This window comes from Rhinolophus sinicus, chromosome 8 (assembly GCF_057876585.1).
Source record: "Rhinolophus sinicus isolate RSI-liver-muscle chromosome 8, RSI-T2T, whole genome shotgun sequence".
NCBI lineage: Eukaryota > Metazoa > Chordata > Mammalia > Chiroptera > Rhinolophidae > Rhinolophus > Rhinolophus sinicus.
Window position 1 is genome coordinate 7,641,239 of NC_142508.1, and position 6,000 is coordinate 7,647,238.

A 6,000-nucleotide genomic window follows, 5' to 3' on the forward strand; every position below is an offset into this window, starting at 1 on the left:
TCAGAGATATAGCCCTAAGCTTTTGTAAAATTAGTTTCCGGGGTACAAAACAAGATAAAGATTAGACATGTACACCCCTCACAAGTGGGTGATCACCCCAACAAGTCTACTACCCCTCTGACATTGTATGTAGCTGTTACAGTACCATTGGTTATACTCCCTGTGCTGTACTCCACGTCCCGTGACCGTGTGTGTGTGTGTGTGTGTGTGTGTGTGTGTGTATTTGACGTGCAATATTATTTTATGTTAGTTTTAGGTGTATCCCTGAGCTTTAAATTTTGGGGAAAAAATGGGATAAAGAGATCTTAAGACTTTTCTTCATGATTTTTTGGATTAGAACAGAAACAGGTAGTTTATGACTAAGGTAGAACTCCTTAAAATAAAGATTTACTGAAGCATAATGTGAACTTTCTCAGTTGCTTGAAGAGGAAAGAAAACAAAACAGTTGCAGGATCTGTGTTGCAAAGCACACATTGAAAATGGTCAAAGAGACGGATGAGTAAGGAGAAGCAAGCAGAACCATTTTAGAGGAACTTAAGCTAATTGCAGCAGGACGAACATTGTTGGGATGGGCAGAGTAGACGTGGAAGAGCTGACGTTCAGAGAACAAACACCCCTGTGACAGTTTGAAGGGGCTCAAAGTCAGACGGAGAATGGCCGTAGAATGTAGGAGAAATGCACCAAATTGCTGCAACTTCCTAATTTAGAACCCACAGTGTACTGAGGCTACTAGAAATATTTGAATCATATAATAACCCTCCTCAAAAGCCTTCGGTAGACACAACTGGCAAGATGCTGATAGTTGTTGAGGCTGGGATACACAGAGGATCATTACACTATTTCTCTGCTTTTCTGTAGGAAACTGTCCACGATTAAGATTTCAAAAAAGAAGCAAGCCATCAGGCTCTTTAAATGATGATATTCAGAAAAGTGAATTAAATAAAGCTTTAAGGTCTGTCAGAAAACGTAGGCCTGAGATGCACTGCTAAGGGCTTTGCAACCATGTGATGGGTAATGAAGCCACTGGAAGCTTTTAAGCAGGTAATACACCTGCTTAATAGGTATGTAAGTGAAGTTCAAGTGTATGCATGTCTGCTTACAAAGGAATGGCACTGGAATAAATGTCATGGCTGGAGTTGAAAGGTAATGCTTGAAATCTGAATATAGCCTTAGTCATCTGGGTGGTAGGAGGGGGACCAACTACCAGTTTGCCCAGGACCGGAAGTTCTTCTGACCAGTCTTGGATGGCTGGTCCCCTTAGTGGTGGCAACAAAGTGTACAAATTGTGAGTGAGTATTATGTTTGGAGGGTGCTTGATGGATAAGGAAACAGGAGAAAAACCAGGCAGCTGACCAGATGCAGAAGCCAAGGGTGGAGAGGCTTGTTACCAGTGTGTCATGCCTCTGGGTACCAGACAGGATGGAGACTCAGGCCAGAGGGTTTGGCTTTCTAGAATGACTTCTTCAGGTCACGACTGGCCAGACCTATCTTCAGTTACTTAGCCTTTGAAAACAAAAAACCAAAGCAAAACTGCCATCGGGTACAATCTAATGTAATCAGTACTGACACCGTATTAGTGCTTCCAGATATTAGAATACACATGCAGGAATTAGTTAAATAACTCATGAAAAGGTAAACTGCAACAGCCAAAGCCTTTTGATCATTTAACAATTTGATTAGTTCACAAAGAGGTTAAAACAATCTTTTGCAGGATTTGTAGATATTTAATTTTTATTGTATTAAGATAAATCAAACATAAAGGTGACCAAATCTTAGTCAAAAATATAAACATAAAACATAAGCACAGCTAACTTCATACGCTCCAGAGCAGCGAATTTTACTCGACCTGCTCGTCTTGCTGGTCTTGATGGATTGCGTCCATCCACTTGGCATTCGTTAGGCTGCGCGATGCATGAGGGTTGCAGAGAATGGAAAGGTGAGCTGGCGTCTTCCAGCGCGGTACTGAATGCTTTCCTTTTGTTAGAAGGCTGCGTCAGGCAGCGTGGGGAGCAGATCCCAGGCTGTATATTCCCTCGGGTTTGCAGCTTCTCCTTCAGGGTTTCTTCACAGGGGCCGTCTGGGCGCTGATTCGCTGGAGCGGTGCCCTGTCTGCTCAGACACACCTCAGCCAGGGAACCTCAGTCACTGCTTGGCCAGAGCTTCCCCTTGGCTTTGCTCCCTGTTGTTATCTCCGCACATTCCGGGAGTGCAGAGAAACGCTCCGGCCAGTTCTACTTCCTGATGCCACTGCCTGTTAGGACCTGCTCAAGTGGGGTGAGGCAGCGGGGAGAGGTCCCCTGCTAGGGCAGGGAATCGGGGTGGCGGGCTGGGAGTGGGGAGTGGAGGCCGGAGTTCAGTCGCGGTTTTAATTGTGAACATTTGCGGTGCCTCCCTGACCCCACAGCACATAGACCTCCACGGAAGTATTCCCCACGTTGTAATTTAGTGAGTGAGTTGTTCCTTCCCAGCCTGAGCTCTTGGGGGGTGAAATCGTTGCTGCGTTAACCTTTGATTTCTCAGCATCTAGTTCAGTGCTGAGCCCATATGCTCAATACACTTTTGTGGAATGAATAAACACACTCATCTTTGTATGGTGGCTCATAGTTTGTTGTGCACACATATATGTCTTCTTTTGACCCTGGAGAAATTGAAAGTGGCAAAAATATTTGGAAAGTTGCAATGTTCAGAACATGGCAGAAGTTGTCATGATAAGTGTCTCTGGTTTTTGGTGAGAGTAACTGGGGTTTGGTGGTGGGTTTCAGTGCCTCCTTGAGCTGGAGAAAGTACCGAGTACAGGGTCCACACACTGGCTTGGGGGTCAAATCCGACACAAATAAATGGATCCAATGCCTGTTTTTGTACAGCCCACCACAAAATCAGAATGTTTTATGCATGTTTAAATGGCTGAAAAAAAATCAAAAGACTATTTCATGACCTGTAAAAATTACATGAAATTCACGTTTCCGTGTCCGTCAATAAAATTTTATTGGAGCACAGCCGTGCCCATTCATTTACATGTTGTGCCTGGTGGCTTTTGTGCTGCAACAGAAAAGATGAGTACTTGTGACAAGGACTGATGTGACCAACAAATCTTAAAATATTGACTATGTGGCCCCGAACTGGAAGTTCGCTGACTTCTGACCTAGTACCTGCTTTGTTCAGAATAGGCACTTCCGAATAATTGCCAGGGGATGAAACCCTGGACACCAGATGTCTTCTGATGGTGCCAGGAGGAGGACAGGAGCCAGAGCCAGTCTCCCCCAAGCTGGGTGATTGAGCCAGTGGGACCTCCACGGCCACATCCTGCCCCCGAGGCTGTGGTCCAGGCCTCGCCCTCTGGGCATCACCCAGTCTGGGCTCTGGCTTTCTCACATCTGGCCTGCTGTGAGCGTCCTCATTCTAGACACGCTGCCTCTCAGTCTCACACCCCTTACTTTCAGAATATTAACGGCTAACATTTATCGAGCGCTTCCTCTGGGTCAGACACTCATTTCTTAGGAGGAGATAGATAATCCTAGGAGGTAGGTATTGTCATCATTATTATTGTTATTCCCATTTTACAGATGCAGAAACTGAGGTTCAGAAAGATGCAGAAACAGGCCTGTGTCACACACCAGGAAGTAGCAGAGCCAGGGCCCAAACCTGAGTCACCTTGACTCCAGGGACTGCATGGCAGGATGGAGGGGGTGGGAGGGGGACGCAGCTGCCCAAGGTGAGATTCTCCCATCACTGTTCTCCGTTGGGATTCTTTCCTTGGATTCCTTCTCGCTGCTGTGCCGCCGCACCCAAACCAAACCAAACCCAGAAGATTGTTGATTCTTCTTCTCTTTGGACTGCCTTCAAAACCACTTTTCTCTTATTTTCCCCTGATGCAACTGAGAGAAGGCAGAACATTCCTAAGATACTTTACTGAAATAAAGAAGGAAAGCCAAATGAGAGACAAACCAGAAACTTAAAAAAAAAAATCCATCCCCCCCCCCCCCCCCCAGTGAGGCTGGTTGACAGGGTAGCTTCTCAGACACAGAGTATTTTTGCAACACTGCACACTGAACTGTGAAGGTCCCACCCAGAAACGTTCCTCTGGAAAGCTCTGGAAAGACGTGGTGTTTTGTTGCTCACAGGGACAGTCCCCAAAGGCCCAGGCAGGAGCTTCAGTGGAGAGCTTCTCCCAGCTGACTGTCTTCAGCACCTTCCTAACTTCCCTTTCCAGGTCCTTCTGCTCAGCTTTCCACCCCACACCGCTTCCCTGGGCTGCCCCTCCTGGGCCACGTCCCAGGCTCCCAAATGCTGCCATCCTCCTTCCACCAACAGAAACTTCTGACCGCGTAACACGTTACCTCCCCGCACAGGACACCAGAGATGAGCCTTTCCCTCCAACCTTCACCTCTGCTATAGTAGGCAGTTCCTCCTTGGTCTAGAGAAGGGGGTCCCGAGGGCTCCCCCAGCTTCAGACAGTGAGGGTGGCTCCCCAGCTGCTTTATGCTCCCTCCTCCCACAGACCCGTCTTTCTGAGCATGTAAGAGCTTTCCATTCCTCCCACCTCTCCTTAGAGGATTCCACTTCTTTCCAGAGGGAAGAGGGAACCGATTCGGATGAGAGGGCTCCATCTCTTCCACTGTCTTGCCCTTCCCTTCCTGCCGTGATCGCTTAGGGTTTCTGCCCTTGGGTTCTACTCCCATCTCCCAACTCAAGACTGAGCTTACCGTTTCTTTTCCCTCATTCCTGTCGCTACCCTAGAAGCCCAAGGTAAAGATGCCGGAGAGAATCACAGAAGAGAATTCCTGCAGACAGGGCCTCCTGTGCGAGGACGTGACCCTGCCTTGCCCTGGTCCTTCCAGATTGGAATCCCATGGCAACCAGCATCCCCTCAGCTTCTCCAGGTGACCTTGTGGGGAAAGGAATCCTTCACACCACAGCTCAACCGCTCTTGGGACAGGGGTGTCACAGAGCGTTTGTAAAGAGGATCCTCTAGGACTTCTCATTTCTGTCCAAAGCCAGCCAATCTGAAGACCATATTTGGCTCGTTCTGGAAGTTTAGGTGGGTTCTACAGAAAGAAAGAGGAGGGAAGGAAGGAAGGAAGGAAGGAAGGAAGGAAGGAAGGAAGGAAGGAAGGAAGGAAGGAAGGAAGGAAGGACTGTAGAGAACTTCATCTGGTTGAAGGTAGGGCAGCATACAGGATTGTCAGTCGATAAGGGTGTCATCATCCCTGAAGCTCCCATTAGCAATCTGTGGCCTTTGGCTCTTGCAAACAGTGAGATTGTATTTCTTCAGAATAAGCTTGGAGAAGGATTAAGCAGTTTGTTATCTTGGCGTGGTTTATATTAACGACATGGGGACTTTAAATCAATCTCCTGTTTTTTTTTTCTGCGATGCATTAGAGTGCCTTCAGTGGGCATGTAAGCATGTATTCTTTGGGGAAAAAAAATGTATTTCTCTATTCTTTAGGAATTGGAATGAAATCTCAAAATTTGTCTTACTATAGTAACTATACCAACCCTAAATAGTCATACAGGTAAGTATCACTTAGGAAAACGACCCAAGTAGTGTGTTTTCATAAATATTTTCCTTTCCAGTTAAATAAGTTCCAGGCTGTCTGAAGTATAAAGGGATGGGTGTGAGTGACTGTGTGTGTGTGTGTGTGTGTGTGTGATTCTTTAGTCTTTGCTACTGACCTCATATTTTCATTTGGGAGCTACTTGAGTTTTGTATGGTCCATAGCATTCTTTTCACATTTTCCTCAGTAATTCTGATTTAAAAAATAGCAAATACAGGAAAACCCCAAATTCCTCCCTTTCTGGTGCCACGCCACCTGGGGGCGGTGGGTGTCTTATTTTGTGAACAGCCCTCTGAGGCAATGCTGACAGCATTATTCTGAAGAGTGACAATGACAGTAATACTTTTCTTATCCTCGAATAGCCCCGCTCCGGTAACCGGCCCTTGCCGCAGAACTGGTAAAGCCAGAGGCACAGGTGCCACGCGCATTGTCACAGAGTCAGGAG